Source organism: Triturus cristatus, chromosome 7 (genome assembly GCF_964204655.1).
Source record: "Triturus cristatus chromosome 7, aTriCri1.1, whole genome shotgun sequence".
Taxonomy (NCBI): Eukaryota; Metazoa; Chordata; class Amphibia; order Caudata; family Salamandridae; genus Triturus; species Triturus cristatus.
In genome coordinates, this window is record NC_140590.1 from 470,826,022 (window position 1) to 470,850,908 (window position 24,887).

Genomic DNA, 24,887 nt, shown 5'->3' on the forward strand with positions numbered 1-24,887 from the left:
GTACGAACCGTCGGTCGGAGCGTTTTCCCCGTCCGACTCGTCCCCGGTCGTAAAACTTTACAAACATGGAATTACGATTCGCACGGAAACACCATTTCCGTACGAATCGTAAAAAACACCGACCGACGAAAATATACATACGAATGTGATCCGGGAATGCTGCGACGTGACGTGGGTACGCTTTCAGGCAGCGTTTCACGACCCAGGAATTACGATTCGAACCGACAGCAGTCCGGACGGCAATATTTTCACGGCACCCAAAAAGTGCCGCAAATGCGAAGTACGGCGCGAAACGACCAGAGTAGGTGGCCCGGTAAGCGCCGTACCCCCCCAGCCCCCGCATGTACGCACCGTACCCCCCCCTGCCCCCGCATGTACGCACTTTACCCCCCCCAGCCCCCGCATGTACGCACCGTACCCCCCCTGCCCCCGCATGTACGCACCGTACCCCCCCAGCCCCCGTACGTACGCGCCGAACCCCCCTTTATGTACACCCGTGTACGTGTCGACCCCCCCGTGTACGTTCGAGTCGAACCCCCCCGTGTACGTTCGAGTCGAACCCCCCCCGTGTACATTCGAGTCGAACCCCCCCGTGTACGTTCGAGTCGAACCCCCTGTGTACGTTCGAGTCGAACCCCCCCGTGTACGTTCGAGTCGAACCCCCCCGTGTACGTTCGAGTCGAACCCCCCGTGTACGTTCGAGTCGAACCCCCCGTGTACGTTCGAGTCGTACCCCCCCGTGTACGTTCGAGTCGAACCCCCCGTGTACGTTCGAGTCGAACCCCCCCGTGTACGTTCGAGTCGAACCCCCCCGGAGTTCGACTCGAACGTACACGGGGGGGTTCGACTCGAACGTACACGGGGGGTTCGACTCGAACGTACACGGGGGGGTTCGACTCGAACGTACACGGGGGGTTCGACACGTACACGGGTGTACATACAGGGGGATTCGGCGCGTACGTACGGGGGCTGGGGGGGGGTCGGCGCGTACGTACGGGGGCTGGGGGGGTCGGCGCGTACGTACGGGGGCTGGGGGGGGTCGGCGCGTACGTACGGGGGCTGGGGGGGTCGGCGCGTATGCGGGTACGTCTCCATGGTTGCTATGGGAGTTCGGTGCGGACGGTGTTTTTTCCATCCGGTTGTGACCTCGGACGCACGGGATGGATCGTGATTTCTCGGTCGGACTTGACTTTTCACGTTTGTACGGTAAATCGTCCGAGGACGTGTCGGACACATTTTCCGACCCGAGGACGTGTGGGGAATGATTCCCAATGCGGTTCGTATGGACTTTTTACCATGCGAATCGTGATTGCCAGTTCGTACGGCACTTGTACGATTCGTACGGTAAAAAGACCGGATACGAGTCGCACGGGGAAATTTTTTACCGGATCGTAATCGGCACCATTGTAAAATGCCACCAGGACCTGGCCCACCGTGGGGCTTAACTAGAACCAAGTGCCATAGACCGTGCTTGTTTTCAATTTAGACATAAACCTTTTGTTTTTTCTCACCCTGGCTTCATGAATCACCCCGAAACTTTCAAAACAGCAGCTGAACTGAGTGTTGTAATAATTTTGAACATTTCATGAAGATTCGTCAAATGGTGCCAAAGTTGTTGGCAAAACAAAAAATGTTTTTCCTATGGAAACTAGGTCCTAACTATAACTACCTAAAGGCGACAGTATATATAAAAATATATATAGATATGTGCATAGCAGCAAAGAGCTCCGGTAAGTAACATTCAAATGCAGTACAGTGTCGACGCTTTTCAGACTTTAAGTCCTTCTTCAAAGGAAGCACCTATTAGAATAGCAAACATAACCTCCAATTACTTCCCCATATATATCCTCATGTGAGCTTCAAGTGACACAGTGGATCTTGAGATTGGAAGTTCACGTATTTCCCAACTGGGTTGCCAACATCACATATGCTCAGTTTTTGTCTTACTGCCAATGTTCTCTACACCAAAAGTCATTTGTAAATTATGAAGAACTGTTGTTCCATGTTCCACTGCCTAAACAAGGACACCACAGACCCGCTTTCCATCGTGACAGTGCACCTTACGGGCAGGTAGGCCATCTTAATGAATCCAAACAAGTTGCCCCCAGATGAAGTGCACTCTCAACAGATGAAATTTATTGGCAGCAAACAGCTCCGGTAAGTAACATTCAAATGTAGCACAGTGCCAACACGTTTCAGACTTTACGTCCTTCTTCAAAGGCAGCACCTGTGAGAATGCCAAACATAACCTAAAATTACTTCCCTAAGTAAATCCTCACGTGAGCTTCAAGTGACAAAGTGTATCTTGGGATTGGAAGTTCACGTATTTCCCAAGTGGGTTGTCAACATCACATATGCTCAGTTTTTATCTTACTGCCAATGTTCTCTACACCAAAGGGCATTCCCTTTGCCCAAACAAGGATGCAACAGGCCCGCTTTCCATCGCGGTGGTGCACCTCAATGCCGGGCCGGCCGTATTAATGAATCCAAAAGAGGTGCTCCCAGATGAAGTGCACTCTCAACAGATGAAATGTATTTGCAGCAAACAGCTCCGGTAAGTAACATTCAAATGTAGTACAGTGCCAACACGTTTCAGACTTTACGTCCTTCTTCAAAGACAGCACTAGTGAGAATGGCAAACATAACCTCCAATTACTTCCCCAAATATATCCTCATGTGAGTTTCAAGTGACACAGTGCACCCTGGGATTGGAAGTTCACGTATTTCCCAAGTGGGTTGCCAACATCATATATGCTCAGCTTTTATCTCACTATAAATACATACCTTGATGTGTGTATTTATATATTTATATTTTTTTTTTTCTGCGATGGTGAAAAGTTTGGTTAAATGCGCATGGAGTGATCGAGAGAAATTTCTACGAGAAATAGAAAAACTAGAGGAGTTGATAAGCAAGGAAGAAGATGTAAAACACAGTGAAGAACTGAGGAATGCCATGATGAAATGGTTAAAAGATTACGAGGCAGTGATCAGACGCCGTAAGCAGACGAAATTCCAAAGGGACGAACAGGATTACCTTACGGGTCACATTTTAACATTTGCTCTTGCCTCCTTCTGCACCTCACTTGCCTCTTTCTGCACTGCTATTGCCAATTGCTGCACCTCTCGCTTCTTTCTGCACCTCTCTTGCTTCTTTCTTCACCCTTCTTCCCTTTTTTGCATCTCTCTTGCCACTTTCTGTGGTTTCTTGCCATTTTCTACACCTCTCTTGCCTCTTTCTGCACTTCTCTTGTTTCTTTCCACACCTCTGCTGCTTCTTTCAGCAATTCTCTTGCCTTTTTCTGCACTTCTCTTGCTTGTTTCTGCACCACTCTTGCAGCTTTCTGTGCCTCTGTTGCCTCTTTCTGCACCTCACTTGCTTCTTTCTGCACCCCTGTTGTCTCTTTCTGCACCCCTGTTGTCTCTTTCTGCACCTCACTTGATTCTTTCTACACTTCTCTTGCTTCTTTCTGCACCTCTCTTGCTTCTTTCTGCACCCTTCTTCCATTTTCTACACCTCTCTTGCCTCTTTCTGCACTTCTCTTGCTTCTTTCCACGGTAAACAGACATAATATCGAGAAAAAAAATATCGACTGGACAGAATATCGAGTTTTTAATATAGAATGGACAGAATATCGAATTGGCAAAATATAGTGGTGAAGAATATCGAAAATCAAGTAAGAAATATCGATTTAAATAATATCGAAGTAAGTAATATCGTTGTTAAAAATATATAATTTTTTTATAGTGTTTTAAGTGTTAGTATATGTCTTAAAAGTATGTATTAATTTTGGAATGTATGTTTGAATATTTTTAAAGTAATGAATTTTACGTCATTTAATTTTTGTGTAATTTAATACCGTACTAGCTTGTGGGTTTATAGGGGATTAGGGTGGGAAGTAATTTAATTATTGTACATTAAATAATACATTTTAGGAATTAATAATTATTTTTAATTTAATTTTGCGTTTTACTTCTGTAGCGGGTTGTGGGTTTATAGGGGAATAGGGTGGGAAGTCATTTAATTGTTATTAGGTAATTATTAATTGGTATTGAAAATTAATTGGTTGTTGATTAATTATTAATTGGTAAATAATTTGTATTAATTGGTAATTAATTTGCATTAATTGTTTAATTGATAATTATGTTAATTGTATTAATTTATTATTTGTAGTGGGTTGTGGGTTTATAGGGGAATATGGTGGGAAGTAATTTAATTGTAAATAATTAATTTTTGAAATAATTGTTGTATATTGATAATTAATCTATTATTAATTAATTATTAATTGGTATTATTTGTATTTAATAATTTTTGGTATTGGAAATTAATTGGTTGTTAATTAATTATTAATAGGTGATTAATAAAATAAAAAAATTGGTATTTATAATTAATTCATTAATAAATATTGTGTGATTGGTAATTAATTTAAATACTTTTTTTGGGTATTAATAAATAATTTATTTTTAATAAAATATTAAATTATTATTTTCCATACTATTGTACTTACTGGAGTGGGAATAGTAAATGCTATCCAACGCTTTCCCTACTATTGCACTCACTGGAGTGGGAATAATAATTTTTAGCCCCCTTATGCTATCCAACGCTTTCCCTACAGGTGCACCCACTGGAGTGGGAATAGTAAATTTTACCCTCCCGCTATCCAACGCTTTCCCTACTGTTGCACTCTCTGGAGTGGGAATAGTAATTCTTACCCCTACGCTATCCAACGCTTCCCCTACTGTTGCACTCTTTGGAGTGGGAATAGTAATTTTTACCCCTACGGCATCTGACGTTTTCCCTACTGTTGCACTCACTGGAGTGGGAATAGTAAATTTTGCCCTCCCGCTATCCAACGCTTTCTCTACTGTTGCACTCTCTGAAGTGGGAATAGTAATTTTTACCCCTACGCTATCTAACGCTTTCCCTACTGTTGCACTCTCTGGAGTGGGAATAGTAATTTTCACCCCTACGCTATCCCACGCTTTCCCTACTGTTGCACTCTCTGGAGTGGGAATAGTAATTTTTACCCCTACTCTATCCAATGCTTTCCCTACTGTTGCACTCTTTGGAGTGGGAATAGTAATTTTTACCCCTACGCTATCCAACACTTTCCCTACTGTTGCACTCACTGGAGTGGGAATAGTACATTATACCCTCCCGCTATGCAACGCTTTCCCTACTGTTGCACTCTGTGGAGTGGGAATAGTAATTTTTACCCCTACGCTATCCAATGCTTTCCCTATTATTGCACTCTCTGGAGTGGGAATAGTAATTTTTACCCTCCCGCTAGCCAACGCTTTCCCTACTGTTGCACTTACTGGAGTGGTAATAGTAAATTTTACCCGCCCGCTATCCTACGCAAAAAATATTGAATATTTTTAATTAATATTACGTTAATATATATGTATTATTATTTTTTTTACTTACATTAATTATTTATTAATTTTAAAATTATTTAAGTATTTTTAAGTATGTTTTATTTAATTATATGTATTATTTGATTAATTTTACATTACTTTTAAGACATTTAAAAAATTCGATATTTTGACCAACTATATTTTTTACAACAATATTTTGGATTCTATATTTTTGTACTTACCTGTTTGGAGATAGGGATTTGATATTTTGACATTCTATATTTTTTCCTCGATATTTTTGTAGGTCGATATTCTCCTTCTCGATATTTTGTCAGTGATCGTCTTTCCACACCTCTGTTGCTTCTTTCAGCAATTCTCCTGCCTTTTTCTGCACTTCTCTTGCTTGTTTCTGCACCTCTCTTGTGTCTTTCTGTACCTTTGTTGCCTCTTTCTGTACCTTACTTGCTTCTTTCTGCATCCCTCTTGCCTCTTTTTGCACCTCTTTTTTTCTCTTTCTGTACCTCTCTTGCGTCTTTCTGTACCCCGTTCCCTCTTTCTGCATCTTTCCTGCCTGTTTCTGCAACTTTCTTGCCTCTTTTTGTACCTCTATTGCTTCTTTCTGCACTTCTCTTGCTCTTTCTGCACCCTTTGCACCTCTTTTAGGTCCTGTTGCTTTTTTCTGCACTTCTCTTCCTTCTTTCTGCACCCCTCCTGCCTCTTTCTGTACTTTTCTTGCCTCTTTGTGCATCTCTCCTACTTTTTTCTGTACCCCTCTTGCCTCTTTTTGCACCTCTGTTGGTTCTTTCTGCACCTCTTTTGCAAATTTCTGCATCCATCTTGCCTCTTTCTGTACCCCTCTTTTTGTACCTCTCTTGCCTCTGTCTGCACACCTGTTCCCTCTTTCTGCACCACTTTTGCCTGTTTCTGCAACTCTCTTGCCTCTTTCTGCAGTTCTCTTGCCTCCTTCTGCCCATCACTTGCCTCTTTCTACACTTCTATTGCCTCTTTCTGCACCTCTCTTGCTTCTTTCTGCACCCCAGTTGTCTCCTTCTGCACCTCTGTTGTCTCTTTCTGCACTCGTCTTCCCTCTTTACCTCTCTTGCTTCTTTCTGCACTTCTCTTGCTTCTTTCTGCACCCTTTTTCCCTTTTATCATCCCTATTTCTGCTGTTCTCTTGCCATGTTCTGCCCCTCTCTTGCCTCATTCTGCACCTCACTTGCCTCTTTCTGCACTTCTCTTGCTTCTTTCCACACCTCTGTTGCTTCTTTCAGCAATTCTCTTGCCCCTTTCTGCACTTCTCTTGCTTGTTTCTGCACCTCTCTTGAATCTTTCTGCACCCCTGTTCCCTCTTTCTGCACCTTTACTGCCTGTTTCTGCACCTCTCTTGTCTCTTTTTGTATCTCTGTTGCTTCTTTCTGCAGTTCTCTTGGCTCTTGCTGCACCTCTGGCTTAGAGGTAGTTTTAATCCCCCTGCCCTATTATGTACTAGGTCCTTACAGGGGAGGTCACACCAATCACAGGGGTACCCCAACCCATAGTGTACCCTAGTATATGTAGGTGTTTTCACTGCATTCTAAGTGTCTTTCAGCATGGCACTGGCTCCAGGCCTGGTTAGTCAGAGTCAGTTACCACCAGTTCCAGTCAGCAAAAAGTTGGGGGCACAGGATGACTTTGCAACAAGGCCTCTTTCTGCACCTCTGTTGGTTCTTTCTGCATATCTCTTGCTTCTTTCTGCATATCTCTTGCTTCTTTCTGCACCTTTCTTCCTCTTTCTGGACTTCTGTTGCCTCTTTCTGCATTCCTCTTGCTCCTTTCTGCACCTTTCTTCCTCTTTCTGCATATGTCCTACCTATGTAGGCATAGTTAGAAATTAGAATTTAAAAAACCTTAGAAATTCACTGAAAAACCATAGGTTTCAGGGACGTTATAGCTATTAATTAGCATTTAAAAAACCTTAGAAATGCACTTTAAAAAACATAGGTTTCAGGGACGTTATAGTTCGAAATACGCATTTGAAAAACCTTTGAAATTCACTGTAAAAACCATGTATATAAGGGAAGTTACAGTTAGAAATTAGTATTTAAAAAACATTTGAAATTCAATGAGAAAACCATAGGTTTCAGGAATGTTATAGTTAGAAATGAGCATTTAAAAAATCTTAGAAATTCACTGATGATATCACTGATGATATCATCCACGTGATAATCTGATGCACCTCTTCACACCCTAATATAAACTTTGATACACCAACTCTAAAATACAGACTACCATTTTCGAAACCAAAGACACACCAATACCAGTTACTAAATACCCACTCACTGATTCCTAGGTCTACACTAGGCCTGGGCCAAAATTCCGTTCCGTTCGCGGAAGTTGCGATATTTTGGCATTCTCGCGTTCCGCGGAAAGCGCGAAAATGTCAAAATTTCCGCATTCCGCAGCTTAGCGATAATTTTTTTCTTGCTCGCACTGTAAAACAATACATTCTCGCGCGCGCGCGATCGCCTTACCTGAATCCCTGCGTTCTCCGACAAGTTTTCTTGACCCGGTCGCGTTCTCCACGAGATGTTGGATTTTGGTAGCCATTTTGCGCTGTCTCGCGAGAGTTCGCGGCCGCATTCAAGTCATTTTTCACGCGATCACGTCATTTGTCGCGCGATCAGGTATTTCTTCTCGCGATCATGCACCGCGCGAGTATGAGAAGATTGAGATCTCGAACATGTCATTCTACATCGCGAGCCAGAGAATGAGGACGCGGGCACATGAAATCGAACGCGAACAGGAGAAAGAGACCGCGAACACGTCATATCCAACGCGACAGGGACAAAGAAGAGAACGCGATCATATCGTTTTCGACACGCCGGCGGAAGTAATGTGAAGCTGGAGAACTCAACAATGTAAAATTTACAATTTGGAGAGGAATATCGGCTCTAGCAGCATGAAACCATCTGCAAATACTGATTTTGGATGAAAAGAACTCCTTACATTCACATTTGGCTTTCCTTTTTTGTGCAAGGACTCCAGGATTCATTTTTTTTTTACAAAGTGGAGAGAGGGAGGAAGTGACACAGATTCTCCAACTTCCTGTTCCTGTCCAGCAGGCTCCTCCCAGTGCTTTGTCCATCTCCTGCTCATTCTGCCTTTGGATTTGGAGCTGGAAAGATCTCTCTTTTTGTCTGCTGCATCATTGCAATTGGATTTCAGGATTTTTGGAATAGGATATTTTACAAGTAAGTGGTTGTTGTGTTTGATTGTGGGCATTGCAGTTGTTGTGTAACTACAATTTATTTTTGATAATTAATTATCATCATTCCTTTTTTTTTTTTTTAATTTATTTTAATTTTGTGGGTTGTAGTAGTAGGCCCGAGCTAGCCATGGGCATGGCCTCATGGGTGTGTGTGTGCATGATGAAGCAACTGTTCCTTTTGTTTTTTGAATATATTTCATTTTCAATCACATTTAGGGCATGGATGGCATTGGATTGAGTTGGGGAAGTGTGTATTTTGGGGTGGCCTTGCTGATGTTGTTGGGGCTCTCCATGTGGCTGGTGGCCATTTTGAGGCCTAGGCCTGCAAGCTTGCCTGGCCTTGTCTGCCAGCAGGCCTGCTTTCATCCACTGCTACCAGAGCAGGTAGCCACAGCTTTAGTAATCTACTGTTTTCTGTGTGTTCTGTTGATTTTAGACATCATTTTGGGCATGGATGGCATTGGATTGAGTTGGGGAAGTGTGTATTTTGGGGTGGCCTTGCTGATGTTGTTGGGGCTCGCCATGTGGCTGGTGGCCATTTTGAGGCCTAGGCCTGCAAGCTTGCCTGGCCTTGTCTGCCAGCAGGCCTGCTTTCATCCACTGCTACCAGAGCAGGTAGCCACAGCTTTAGTAATCTACTGTTTTCTGTGTGTTCTGTTGATTTTAGACATCATTTTGGGCATGGATGCCATTGGATTGAGTTGGGGAAGTGTGTATTTTGGGGTGGCCTTGCTGATGTTGTTGGGGCTCGCCATGTGGCTGGTGGCCATTTTGAGGCCTAGGCCTGCAAGCTTGCCTGGCCTTGTCTGCCAGCAGGCCTGCTTTCATCCACTGCTACCAGAGCAGGTAGCCACAGCTTTAGTAATCTACTGTTTTCTGTGTGTTCTGTTGATTTTAGACATCATTTTGGGCATGGATGGCATTGGATTGAGTTGGGGAAGTGTGTATTTTGGGGTGGCCTTGCTGATGTTGTTGGGGCTCGCCATGTGGCTGGTGGCCATTTTGAGGCCTAGGCCTGCAAGCTTGCCTGGCCTTGTCTGCCAGCAGGCCTGCTTTCATCCACTGCTACCAGAGCAGGTAGCCACAGCTTTAGTAATCTACTGTTTTCTGTGTGTTCTGTTGATTTTAGACATCATTTTGGGCATGGATGCCATTGGATTGAGTTGGGGAAGTGTGTATTTTGGGGTGGCCTTGCTGATGTTGTTGGGGCTCTCCATGTGGCTGGTGGCCATTTTGAGGCCTAGGCCTGCAAGCTTGCCTGCCCTTGTCTGCCAGCAGGCCTGCTTTCATCCACTGCTACCAGAGCAGGTAGCCACAGCTTTAGTAATCTACTGTTTTCTGTGTGTTCTGTTGATTTTAGACATCATTTTGGGCATGGATGCCATTGGATTGAGTTGGGGAAGTGTGTATTTTGGGGTGGCCTTGCTGATGCTGTTGGGGCTCGCCATGTGGCTGGTGGCCATTTTGAGGCCTAGGCCTGCAAGCTTGCCTGGCCTTGTCTGCCAGCAGGCCTGCTTTCATCCACTACTACCAGAGCAGGTAGCCACAGCTTTAGTAATCTACTGTTTTCTGTGTGTTCTGTTGATTTTAGACATCATTTTGGGCATGGATGGCATTGGATTGAGTTGGGGAAGTGTGTATTTTGGGGTGGCCTTGCTGATGCTGTTGGGGCTCTCCATGTGGCTGGTGGCCATTTTGAGGCCTAGGCCTGCAAGCTTGCCTGGCCTTGTCTGCCAACAGGCCTGCTTTCATCCACTGCTACCAGAGCAGGTAGCCACAGCTTTAGTAATCTACTGTTTTCTGTGTGTTCTGTTGATTTTAGACATCATTTTGGGCATGGATGGCATTGGATTGAGTTGGGGAAGTGTGTTTTTTGGGGTGGCCTTGCTGATGCTGTTGGGGCTCGCCATGTGGCTGGTGGCCATTTTGAGGCCTAGGCCTGCAAGCTTGCCTGGCCTTGTCTGCCAACAGGCCTGCTTTCATCCACTGCTACCAGAGCAGGTAGCCACAGCTTTAGTAATCTACTGTTTTCTGTGTGTTCTGTTGATTTTAGACATCATTTTGGGCATGGATGGCATTGGATTGAGTTGGGGAAGTGTGTTTTTTGGGGTGGCCTTGCTGATGCTGTTGGGGCTCGCCATGTGGCTGGTGGCCATTTTGAGGCCTAGGCCTGCAAGCTTGCCTGGCCTTGTCTGCCAACAGGCCTGCTTTCATCCACTGCTACCAGAGCAGGTAGCCACAGCTTTAGTAATCTACTGTTTTCTGTGTGTTCTGTTGATTTTAGACATCATTTTGGGCATGGATGGCATTGGATTGAGTTGGGGAAGTGTGTTTTTTGGGGTGGCCTTGCTGATGTTGTTGGGCCTGGACATGTGGCTGGTGGCCATTTTGAGGCCTAGGCCTGCAAGCTTGCCTGGCCTTGTCTGCCAGCAGGCCTGCTTTCATCCACTGCTACCAGAGCAGGTAGCCACAGCTTTATTGATCAAGTGTTTTCTATGTGATCTGTTGAATTTTTAGACATCACCTTCCTGAGAGTGTAGTGTGGCTGTACACAGTACTAGTAGTATAACATAGCTCTAGTTAAAAAAAATTCATAAATGGCTAGACTATCTTTTGTTTGCACTAGTACAGTACTAAGTAACTGAACCACAAAAACAAATGCAACATTTCACTGATGTTCTTCTCCTGTCTTCTTTGCTTTTAGGTGCACAAAAGACAGAGTAGGAGGTGTCATCGGCATCACCTGGCTACCCGTTGTACTGCCAGCCAGACAGAAGTCCTGCTGCGCATCACGCCCACGTGTGACCAGAACTTGTTGTGCATCTGCCTCCTGCCTGACGTCGGAATAAGATGGCCCCAAAGAAAGGTACCAGGTCCAGTACCAAGAAAGTTGCTGGTGAGAAGAAGGAACAGAAAAAGGAAGTGCCATTAACCACGACTGGTGGTGTGCCGGCCAAGGTTTTTTTTGGCACCAAAGCGTTGTCCGGGAACCAAGCTGGGAGCAGCACAGCGGTCCAGCAACCCCACCAACCTAGGCCCAAGGGCTTTACTGTCGCAGAGGTAGCCAGTCTACTAACGGGCAGCGGTGTTGAAGAAATGTCATTACCGCAAAGTAGTACACAATCAAGTTCAACGCAGGCGCAAACTCAGCAGATCAGTGTGCAGCCGGCGCAACCAGAACAGCAGCAGCAGCCGGCGCAACCAGAACAGCAGCAGCAGCCGGCGCAACCAGAACAGCAGCAGCAGCCGGCGCAACCAGAACAGCAGCAGCAGCCGGCGCAACCAGAACAGCAGCAGCAGCCGGCGCAACCAGAACAGCAGCAGCAGCCGCCGCAACCAGAACAGCAGCAGCAGCCGCCGCAACCAGACCAGCAGCAGCAGCCGCCGCAACCAGACCAGCAGCAGCAGCCGCCGCAACCAGACCAGCAGCAGCAGCCGCCGCAACCAGAACAGCAGCAGCCGCCACAACAGCCCACCATAGTAGTTGTTGCTCCTGACGTAGGGGCATTTCAGGAAATCGAGCTTCCTGCAGACAAAGCGGAGCGAAGTCAAACCACTGTTCCAGAACATCTATTGTCTTCCAGACCACCAGCAAGGAAAAGGAGGCTTAGTCCATCATCTTCTTCTTCAAGCCCCGCTTCTGATGATCGTGATGACACTTGGGTCCCACCAGCTCGGTCTGAGAGTGAAGTACGCCACAAGACATTGCTTCTGAAAAGGAAGGTCCCAGAAAAACTTAGAGTTATGGAGGTAGATGTAGAAGAGGGGGGTGATGATGTTGATGAAGACGAGCCAGTCATCACGCACATTACTCCCGCCCCAAAGGGATTGGAGACCGACATTCTAACCCTATCCAGAAAGGCTGCTACTGAGCGGGATGCAGCACGGATCTCACCAACACAGGTTACACCACCACTACCTCCAGCTGCCATATTTTCCAAGGCCCGGCAGGGACCTACATCCAGCTCAACCACCTCAGTAGGAAGTGGTAGTAAAAGTCACAGTGTAGGTGGACAGGGTCACATATTTTCAAGGACCCCCTCAAGTTCATCTGGTGTTGAAAGTGGCACATCCAGCAGTGCCAGAAAGTTCTCCTCCCCAGTTTGGGACTTCTTTTCTGTTAGCGCCAAGGAGGAGAACGTTGCTATATGCGCAATTTGTCGGCAAGGTGTTCGGCGTGGTAAGCTTGGTACAAACTATGGTACCGGAGGACAAGCAAGTCATCTCAGAACACACCACACTATTGTGTGGGAGGATCACCTACTTAAGTTAAAAGAAAGTAGGAAAACTAAACCCTTTGAAGTTGGTCAGGAATCAGGGAGCGATATTATTGTGGTGGCAGGTGAAGAACAGGGAGGCATTTCTAGCCCTGTCTCCAGTAGTGCAGTCACTGCAGTGGTAACGCCCACATCCTCCTCAGTAACATCAGAGTGGCACCGCAGTAAGAGCCATACTCAGAGTGTGGGTGAGACACCAAGGCGACCGGCGGCGAGTACCTCAATGAGACAATCTGTGTCGTTGAGCCTTAGTGGGTTAATGGCACCACTAAGGAAAGTAAGCCAGCCTACCATTGACAGCATGTTTAGGTTGGAGGGGCAGTTCCAACGCAACCACCCAACGGCACGATTGTACAATGCGAAGCTGGCTAAAATGTTAGCGCTGGACCTTCTTCCTTTTTCATTTGTGGAAGGGGTGGGTTTCCTTGAATTTGTGTCTGCCATCTGCCCGAAATGGAAAGTTCCAAGCCGGTCCTATTTCGCAAGAATTGCTGTTCCGGCACTACATCATGATGTGCTGGAATTGGTTGGACAAGCTTTGCAGAAGAGTGCTGTGCACAATATCCACCTGACAACAGACATGTGGACCAGTTGCCAAGCCACAGATTACATGTGTATCACTGCACACTGGATCTCTTTTGTGGGGGTTAAAGATCTACTATCTGCACGAGGTGTTGTTGACACAGCTGCGATTTTTGAAGGTACTCGGAAACATGCAACTGTAGCCATGTTCGCCATGGAGAAATCTCATACGGCTGAAAACATTTTAGAAGAGTTTCGCACCAAGGTTTTGGAATGGCTGCAGCCCAGAGGGCTTGGTATTGGTTTTGTTGCCACAGACAATGGCAGTAATGTACTTAAGGCCATGGAACTTGGTTCCTATTTCAGGGTTCCGTGTTTGGCACACTGCATAAACATTATAGTGCAAGACTTTCTGAAAAAAGAACCCATAGTAAGCAATTTACTGTCCATCTGCCGAAGAATATGCACTCATTTCAGCCATTCTTTTAAAGCTCGGAAGCAGCTGAGGATCTTCCAACGTGAGCGTAGGGTGCCAGTCAAGGCACTCATCCAGGAGGTGGCAACACGTTGGAACTCAACGTATTACATGCTTGATCGTCTGTACGAACAGCACAGGTCACTCAATGATTATGTCTGGTACAAAGGCAGTGATGCTAGTGTTAAAGGCATGACCCTTCAGAGGGAGCAATGGACCCTAATTCAATGCCTGACTGAGATGCTGTCTCCTTTTGAGGTCTTCACACGTGAAGTCAGCAAGGAGGACTGTACAATGGGCCAAGCGATCCCATTGTTGCAAATGCTAGAGCATGAGCTGAATAATGTGTCTGAATCCTACAAAGGTGTAGAGGACAGAAGGCAAGCCCATGACTTGGTGGAGAGCTTATCCAGGCGCTTATCAGAAAATGTAAGGATACAAAATAAAATTTTGTCACAAGACCATTACATTTGTGCCACAATTCTGGATCCACGTGCAAAATTAGGACTATTCCGTTCTTTTTCCGACACTGATGTTGCCCGCTACAAAAGTTGTATAGCTGAAGCAGCCATCAAGTTTGAAAACGAAGGGCTGCTAATTAAAAGCCCGCCACATCAACCCACAACAAGTACTGATACTGAAGCAGGCCATGCAGAATCAAGTGCAACTTCGTCGGCTGAGGGCAGTGCGGTTGGCTCACAATCGCAACACTCACCATCACCATCGACTACAAAAACAATAACTGGATCATTCGGCCGAGTACAATCATTATCAGATTGGTATGTAAAGATGGGCCGTAAGCACAGTGCTGATGCACAGAAAAAACAGCACAAAAGCTTACCAGCAGCAACCCTGAACATTGAGCGGATGGTCCAGGCCTATCTGGACGATCCAACAGAGGTGTACGTTGATCAAAACCCAGTGCAGTATTGGTATAGGAAAAGGTCTGAATGGCCACAGCTCAGCAGGCTGGCGATAAGCTATCTGGCTTGCCCTGTCGCAAGTGTCTCTTCCGAACGTGTTTTCAGTGCTGCTGGTTCCATTGTAACCTTGAGAAGGACCAGTCTATCTCCCAAAAACGTGGAGAGGTTAACAATGATCAAAATGAATCAGCACTTCATACCACCGAATTACACAATGCATGAATCAACAGAGGAAGATGAGGACAGCGGCTCAGGTGACGGTAGTATTGTGTCAGATGATTACCTACTACTGGAAGATCCCCCAGAGTTTGAGGACGAGCTATACTTCCCTGACAATTAGGCTCGCACTTACTGTCTTCCTCCCTTTTTTCCCCCTTTGTTTGTGTCTGTTGTTCCGGTTATAAACTTGTGAATCGCAACCAATGCATTATCACCGTCTTCTAATCTTCTAATTTAAGATACAAGTTTCAGGTGTCTGCCATTTGACACTACAGTCCTCAGAATCCAGCTCCTCCGCTCGATCATACTGCATCTCCTGGTCAATTCCATTTCCCTCATGAATGATGATTGGATGATGGTAACAACAAATTCAAACTTTCCTCGTCCTTCCAAAACAAGTGGACCATGAATCTGATGACTTCTATAGCTATCCTCCTTCAGAGCCGAGAGAGACTGGCCATTAACTGAAAATAAGATGCAACAGGTAATGATTGATGCCATGCATTGTCCGCAGAAAAGCAGACTGAGTGATGTAGATTTTGTTGTGTGTGTTGCGCATGAATGAATTGATGTAATTGTGCACTGCCACTAATCAACTTTCTACAGAACACACTAGTAATTACTAATTTTCCTCTTCTGGCAAACAAGAAATGTGTACTTCTCTCCTGCATCTTGGTGATACATTGCTTTTAATTCAATACAGGAAGGGCACTCACTCAATCTGCTGCGCAATGCAAATGACTGTGACTTAAACAGCACCGTCCGTCATGATGATGGCGAAAGAGACGGCCCGTTAACTTAAGATGAGAAGTAACAGGTAATAAATGATGATAATTAATGGCATGCATTGGACACCTGACTCTGAGCTATTGATCTTTGTGTTGGCGTTGTTTGTTGTGCACAAAGTGAATGATGTCAAAGTGTACTAGTGTTAATCTATCTTTCTGTACACAATAAAGAATGACTCAAGTCAGTAATATTTATATTTCTACTCTTGTTGTGTTCTAAAAATTACACTTGTACTGCAGGCTGATCTTCAGTCAGTAGAAGTATCAGAGCTGATGATGAAGTCAGGAGGATGTTTCATGAGTGGCATAAAACGGAAAAGCCTAAAGGTAAACACGTGAACCACAACCACAGCACACCCAAATGTCTGTGTAGAAGTTGAATAGAGTGTAGCGGTGGGATGACTGCAGTGCATTGATTTTACTAACTTTAACTGTAAAATGCTATGTCTGGAATGGATAATGTGCTTTGCGTTTGTCCAACTCTTTGAGAGAAAAAAAAAAGGACTCTAAAGTGGTAACGTAGGATGTGCTAATGGTAAGCACTGTGGGCCTGATCTCTCCTGTTACTGTTGAAGGTCTATGCTGGAAACAGACTACAGTAGAGATGATGCATATGCATACATGCCACCTCGGAAAGTGTTCTTGTTGCACTACACCATCACTTGTGCATTTGTTTTCACTTTCTTTCTGAATATCCCCTTTGGTTTTCAATCTAAAATTACAGGCCGGGCCTTGTCCAAAACTTTGTAAAACATTACAATGCATATTAATTACCTTACCAATCAATCACCTTTTTATTCCAGCCGGGCAGTGGCGAGTGGTGAGGCGACACACCCTAGATTGATGGACGAGAGGAGCAAGAGGAATGCCGAGATGCAAAAAACCAGTCCACATTTTTGACCAGGATAAGACAGTAACAGTATCCACTTTTCACTTCTTTTAAAAAATTTGATTAATATCTTGTATACATTCTTTACAACAGTGTGTTCTTGGAGTTGTTATTATCAATCATCATTACGTTTTCTCTGTGTTTACGATTCTTCACTACCAATATTTAAAATTTCTATTTGCTATCTGTTAAAGTTTTAAGGCCGGAACAGAACAAGAAATAGAAGTGTATGTAATCCGGGTCTCATCATGCATGCATTTCCTTTTTTATACCTTAACATATGGAATGGATATGGTATGGTAGTCTTCAATGATTGTCGTTTGTTTGTCTATGTATGCATACTGTTTTTCTATGTCAAACCTTTCCCAAAATCCCCCTTCCCATCCAATCAACGGACCCTAACCCTCTTCCCCCGGGCTGTGTGACTTATTGTCGAGGTGTAACTAAATTAAAAGTACACCAATACTTAATCACACACTTGCTGGGGCGGATGTGGTGAAAGCAACACTACTTCAATTTCAATGCAGAGCGATGATCTTCTTCTGCTTGCCCACCCATGAGTAGGATATTTCACAGGTTATTTTATTTAACAAAGGAACATATACCTCAGCATGAATTGCCGGCATTGATTTGATTTGTTTGTTGTCATTCCTCATATACAGCACTAACTGTTAGACTGTAGGCATAGCCAAGTCGACAAAACTATAGTTTGTAACTCTGTCTAGTAGGCTATCCTCATAATATCCAGCATTCATTTTTTTTGTCAAATATTTGAACATATAATTGTTGCTCGGTAAATTCTGTGATGTACTTCATTCAACTACTCCTCTAACAGTCTCTCAAAGGCGATTGACTATCTCCTTTTCTTTTTTTGGAAATGCTGCTACCCTGCCAGTGTATACTACTACTATACTACCACCACCACCCCAATCATGGCATGTATGAAAAAGGAAACCATCTTCACCATGCAGCCAGTGCTGTGCCACAGTTGGACATAAACATCAAGCACCGGTAAGAGAGAAGTTTGGGGGAGGCAGAATCAATAATGGACATGTCAATGATGTCAGTTTCAAACACCACTCCAAAGAATGCATAGTAGGACCAGTCAATGAGTGAGGTGTGTCGCATCTATCTGTTTGTGTCTTATACAGTCAGCAAATTATTGAAATCAAACACACGCTATGGGCGGCCATGCACCAGCAAAGAAACAGTGTGATGTAAAACAGTTACCCCACCTACAAAACATTAACAACATTGCATGTAACATAGAAAAATATATTTAATTGACCCTAACAAATAAACTAAACCCACAAAAGCTGACCCACCCCCCTCCCTAACCCCAACGACTGTCCATAGAAATAGAGAACGCCCAAACGAGTGAGGAAACAAACAGGAATTAAAAAAGGGGCAGTGACAGGGACTAACTGGTGGGGCGGGACTGGAGGAGGACACGAATCTGGTCCTCTAAATGGGCGACGCGGCGTCTAAGGCCGCGGCAGTTGCAACCACAGTGGGGGGGGGCACCGGAGATGGCACGGTGGCGGCGGGCAGCCGCCAGACGGTGGCGCCGTACCGCTGGAGGGCGGTGGCTGGGGCCCGGGGCACTGGAGGAGGCTTCAATTGCTGCTGCACTCTCCTCCTCCTCCTCGGCTAGGACCACCAGCCGCCGGTATTCCTGCTGGATTGCCTCCAGCTTCCGGCGCCGTGCCTTGGCGGCCAACTCCTTGCGGTTGATTTTCGGAGTAGCTGTGTATCAAAAAGAAAAAAACACGACAATTGTAAAATATAGTCTTAATAAAACAGTAGGACAAGGTAATTATTTATACACATAGTGGCATGGTAGAGTAGCACTATAAAATAAAGCACAGTAGTACATAACATTTTAAATGTCGCCCGTCCTTCTTCCTTCCACCTGTCTTACACTTTTTAGTTGAACAGTGCACCAGGTGCTCTTCTCCATAAAACTTTCAAAGCGGAGTTGAAATCAGATAGATGAGGCCATTGGTTACTCAATACTCTGGCTCCTAGTCCTATACCAATTAAAGGGAATTCTAGTCTTCTAGTTCACTCTTCAAACGTCCCCAAGAACTCATACTTACTTACGACATCGGATAGCGGGCGGACTTTGTCCGCCCGCCATCCGACTGCTAAAAAGGGTGGGGGTCCCGTGGGGACAATTAATTAGGATGATGCGCCCGGCACAGTGGCGGGCGCACCCTGTTATTTTAATTTTAAATTCTGGTTGGCTTTGCTGAAAGCAATGCTAAAATGTTGTGCTGCTTTTCCAAGCACAACATGACGGGCCTCGCACGGAGCCTGTCACGTTTTGCTTTGAAAGTCGGGGGGTACCATAGCATCGGTAGGTACCCTCCATGGGGGCCCCCAAGCATACTCTGCAATGTGTGCATGCCTTTCCGTGGCGGACGGTAATGCCGCCACGCAAAGGCATTCCAAAATGCAGATTATATGGCTGCCGGTGTGGTGAGAGAGACACCACCGCCATATTGAACCCTTTTCCGCCTAGACATGTCTGAATATTTTCTACAGGGATGGCGGGAGGTTTGCCCCTGCTGTGACGGCAGTGAATTCCAGCCAGCCCGGCGGGGGCAATACGCCCACCATCCTAATGGGGCCCTAATTCACAACTTTACAGTATACATAGACATACAGTACACCTTTGCAGTGAGTGTGCTGTCAAGTTCAACAATAGTTAAAGATTATGAATCTAACTTACCACCGCCTGCCACTGGTGCTGCCACTCCCCCTCCGTTGCTATCTGCAACTGCCGCATCCTCGCCCTCGGCGTCGCCTTCGCTGGCCCCAGCAATGGTGGTCGGTAGTGCGCCTAGAAAACATTACACATTTATTAGGCAACATATACACCTCCCCCCTATTGATCAGTAGCAAGGTTGAAAAATGAGTTAATACTAACATAAATCACTAGTACAAATCAGGTAGTAGTAGAGTAGACACTAAGTTATATGATCATTGTAGCATTTGCTTGATTAGCCCTAGCCATGCACATGTGACGTTACCTTTACCTTGCAGCTTCTTAAGACACCTTTGAGCCCACATGACCTGCCTCACACTGCTACTGTCTAGTCTACGCGCTGCGTACAGGCGGTCAACAAACATTAACCAGCCACTTTTTTAGGAAGAACTGGTGTACTACTGTTACTGTTAGTCCATATTGCTTATCCATAGATGCTACACTTTTTGGCACGGCTGAGAAATGCTTGCAAGTTGCAATATACTAACGCACACCATTTCTTTTTTCGCATTACAGACGCAAGATTCGCTTCTACGAACCAGAGCTTCTGAACGATGCACCAACTACCAGTACTAGGTTCTTCTGAGGTGAGGGGTCCCTTCACTCACATCTTCATTTATAAATGTATATAAACTAAATTGCTATGGGATGGTGGTGCTGCCTTCCACCACTTCAGTTATCATGATTTAATTCCCAACTGTATTAGTGTAACAATGTATTTTGTTTTAATGTTATTGATTTGCCGGTTGGTGCTGCTAAGATAACAGTGTACAGACCTTCTCAAATTGAAATAAAAATTTTAAACTTACATAGACTTCGTGGTATTTGGTGTGGAGTGGACTAACTTACACGATTGAGCAAATTAAAGTAAGGGTGTGCATGTGAATTGCTTCCACGACAGAGGTTGGGTGTGTTAATGTTCTGGGTTGTCTACTTGTTGGTTGTCTTGGGGGGAGGGTTCCGAGACCTAATAGGTATGACAAGACAGTACTATAGTCAAGCAGTGGAATTGTGGTGGGTGCGGAATTTCTGATTGAGGTGTGCAAGGAAGGTCCAACCTACCATCACCAACATCCTATTTTCTGGTGCAAATGTATGTGCAAGATCCCTACAACAGTTGTATGTCCTATAGGGTATCATATCAAAATATTAAGAAATCTGGTAGGGCTGTTGCTGTGAATTTTCAAAGCCTAAACATCAACAAGAGTAAAAAGTAGTACAAGACAACGACCCAACGGATTGTACGAGCTACTGGTGAATATGAGTTTTATATTACAACCTTTCACAAAGAGTGCCACTGGGCAAGACTAGCTACTACAGTACAGACAGACAGACTGATAGTATGTAGTAGTACTCAGTCATCGTAGCGGAGGCAGGGATAAGCTTTTTGAAACCGTACAGATCGAAGGATAATTGGTGGTAAAAAAATAGCATTTGGAAACACACTATAGTTCGGGAGAAATGGGGCAGTAAAAGTTATGGAATAAGAAATATTATTAAAAACAAGAAGACTTACTGGGGCCAGCAGAGGAGCCCTCAGCGGTGTCCTCCTCGTGGTGTTCCTGTCCCGCCGACTGCCCAGTCCCTGCCCGTCTGCCCCTGGGTGCTGATGAACAGGAAAGATATAAGAAAGACAAACATTGATGGATGGTGTCAACTTAAGCAAATACAATTTTTTTCAACAACGGTCAAAAAACACTTATCTAAACAATTGCAATAACTACATTGACCGATCTCATCTGGTCAACATGTAATATCGGGGGATTCGCAGTTCGACTACTTAAGTTACTATTTATCAACAGTAATCCATTCTTCCATTCTGATTCCAGAAAACTAAGTTACAAGTAAGCCTAAGTATTAGTACAACCTACCACCCAACCTAGCCCACCTATTCCAGGCATGCCAATTGTACATTAAGTATGCATTTCGACTGTATTCCTCAACAATGTGTATGATCCAATCATGGAGGACACATTAACATGACTACATTTTTTGTATATACACAATTTTGGTTTGATTGATGCTCATCTGCTACTGCGAAGTAACTGCAAAGCCTACCTCCACTCATTGAACAAACTAGAAAGGTTCTAAAGACTGGCGTACTAGCAGCACGTCACGTAACTGAGTGAGGGGGCATCCAGCATACCACTAACCAATTAGAAGCTCATACAAAGTACCTAAACCTATGTATCAATCCGCCCCTATCTATTAGTGACAGGACAAAGTAAGGAGTGGACATGAGTCACTGTAGCATTACGTAACTTAATTTCTCTAAAATAAACTCGTAAAGAATCACGCTAAGCAAGCGCAAACGCAAAGCTGCAAACAAGTAAGATTAGTAGTAGCGCAGAAGAGCACCTGTGTCATAATCACAGAAGACTTTTAAACATTATTAACCTGGAATGTATTGCAAGCAGCAACATTCTATCTGGTTGGAAGGAAAAAAAGATATTCGCAATATATAACATAGAGCAGAAGAACAGACACAAAGTTGTAATAATTAAATAGGTACTCACCAAGCCCCGGGACCTCCACTCCTAGCAGGTCCAGCAGGTCCTGCTCACGGTCCAGGATGTCGGACCACCGGTGCGTCAGCTGTGCCTGGGTGCGCCGGACCCCAGAGATGCGAGACACTGCCCGGCGCACCTTCCCCCACCGCTGCCGACGCTCCCGGAGGCCGTACCCGGACCCAGGCCTGCCACCTGCTGCCAGGGTTGAGGGGAGGTGGCGCTGCACAAAGAAAATTAGTGCAGCCAACTCCGCCTCCCCAAATAAGGCCCGTGCATGCACCCCTTGTGGGCGCCGCCTTCCGCAAGGAAGGCGGTCGCGGCTCTGGCTGCGCCGGCGAACAGCCCTGCCCTTGGACATGGTTCTGGGGACGGGGCGGGAAAGAAAAGGTAAAATAAATAAAGGAGTAAAGGAAATAAATAGCAGGCAATACAAAGAGAAAAAGTAGCTAAAAAACAAAAAAAAAGGTACACAAAAACCAAAAATATAGAGGCAGGAAAATAGTTAGAGAAATAATAAGTAATAAAGATCCGAAAAAAGTGGCTATAAACAAAGGATTGAAAAGATTTAGGGAGGATTGAAAATCAGGCCCCAGAACCATGCAATAGAGTGGAAAACAAGATGGCCGCGCCCGTTGCGACCACGTGGGCAAGTTCGCGCGATATTTTCTCCCTGAGCAAGCAAAAAGCAACGCGATCAAGTAAAAGCGATCGCGAACAGGAAATATCGACCGCGAACATGCATTGCGCGACCCGGAACAGGAAGTAAACAACGCCAGAGGGCGGGACAAGTGAAAACAAGATGGCCGCGCCCATGAGCGACCGCATGGGTAAGTTGGCGACCCGCGAACACGCAAAAAATACCGCGAACAGGCGTCAAAAAACTTCCGCATCTTCGCGATATTTCCGGCGTGTTTGCGGAGATTTTCTGCAATCTCGCGATAATTTGCGGAGGTTAATTCCGCAAATTCCGCCCACCCCTAGTCTACACACACATCTACTCATTCACCCATACAGTCACTCATACGTGCAGTCACTCATCAATACAGCACTATCATATGCACTCATACACCTATACAGACACTCAGACAACGCCACTCACCCATAGAGTTACTCACACACATAGTCAGTCATGAAAGGAACCAATCACACTCCCATTTACTCAAATGCATAATTATTCACACACCACCTCACTTATTCATACAGATACTAACACATACTTACTCTCTTATACAAGCACTGACACAAGCACACACTCATTAATACAGCCACTCTCACAATCATTCACTCTCACATATAGTCCTTTATATAGTCCAACACTCACATATTCTGCCTTTCACATATGTAGTTACTCACACATGTACTACTGAGACATCTAAACACTCACCAACACACCCATACACACACACACTCACCCACACATACAGCCCTTCACAGATGCACTCTTAAACCCACACACCCAGTGAATCACCTACTCACACATCTATTGACAAAGTCACATACCCCCATCCATCCACACAGACACTCAGGCACCCATACAGATACTCAATCAATCAATAACCCATATAGACACTCATGTAGCTACTCACCAACCCATGCAGCCGCTTAAACACCAACTGACTGGCTCATACAGGCATTCACACAGTTTAGTCACTAACCCATGCATTCAATAAGACACGTTTAATCACTCACTTATACAGTTAGTCACGCACCTACTAAATCATCCATACAGACACTCATACACCCACTCATTCTTCAGTACACCTTGGCATATATATATAAAACATATTTAAACTTTTTAGAAACACTCAGTCACTGGATGATGTCATGAGTGATGTCATGAGTGTTGTCATTTGAGATGTCATGAGTGATGTCATCAGTGATATCACTGACCATGTCATGAGTGATGTAATATGTGACGTCATCAGCAGTGCATTGCGAGGGCGCAAGTTATAGTTACTTCATCTAACTATAACGGCCAAATTTCTCTGGTTTTGTACGACTGAAATGTCCAACTAACTATAACGTCTCTGAAACCTAAGGTTTGTTCAGTGAATTTCTAAGGTTTTTTAAATGCTAATTCTAACTATATCGTTCCTGAAACCTATGATTTTATCAGTGAATTTCAAAGGTTTTTTAAATGCCAATTTCTAACTATAACGTCCCTGAAACCTAAGGTTTTTTCAGTGAATATATATATATATATTCCAAGCACAACTTTTGGTGCCACATCGCACACCAAAAAAGAATCCACAGGTCTCCTCACAGCAGATTGCAGTTACGGTTTTATTTCCAAGGTTGCAACATGAAAAAGATTACATCGATCTGCTGTGAGGAGACCGGTGGATTCTTTTTTGGTGCGCGATGTGGCACCAAAAGTTGTGGTTGGAATACTTCACGGCTTCACACGCCTCACCAAAGGTTACCTGCTAAGTGGCCACAGATAAGTGTGAAATGAGGTGAGTGTGTGTGTGTGTGTGTGTGTGTGTGTGTGTGTATATATTCACTGAAAAAACCATCGGTTTCACACACGTTATAGTTAGGAATTAGCATTTAAAAAACCTTGCAAATTCACTTAAAAAACCATAGGTTTCACACATGTTGTAGTTAGGTGGATATTTCACTCGTAAAAAAACAATGAAATTCCACCGTTATAGTTAGTTCAGATAACTATAACTCGCGCGCCCGCAATCCTCTGCTCATGACGTCACATATTACATCACTCATGACATGGTCAGTGGCATCACTCTTGACATCACTGATGACATCATCCTTGTGATAGAGTGGCGGTCGCGCGAGTTATAGTTATCTGAACTAACTATAACGGTGGAATTTCATTGGTTTTTTACGAGTGAAATATCCACCTAACTATAACATGTGTGAAACCTATGGTTTTTTAAGTGAATTTGCAAGGT

General features: G+C 44.7%; 1 long non-coding RNA gene across 1 annotated transcript; it reads right to left on the minus strand.

The window, feature by feature from the left end:
* Nucleotides 1-18,134: 18,134 nt before the first annotated feature.
* LOC146809939 (uncharacterized) lies at nt 18,135-21,067 on the minus strand. The gene is made up of 3 exons (XR_014965602.1): nt 20,982-21,067; nt 19,430-19,540; nt 18,135-18,441 (listed from the first exon to the last, which is right to left on the minus strand). It is a non-coding gene; the product is annotated as an uncharacterized LOC146809939 (long non-coding RNA).
* Nucleotides 21,068-24,887: the final 3,820 nt, after the last annotated feature.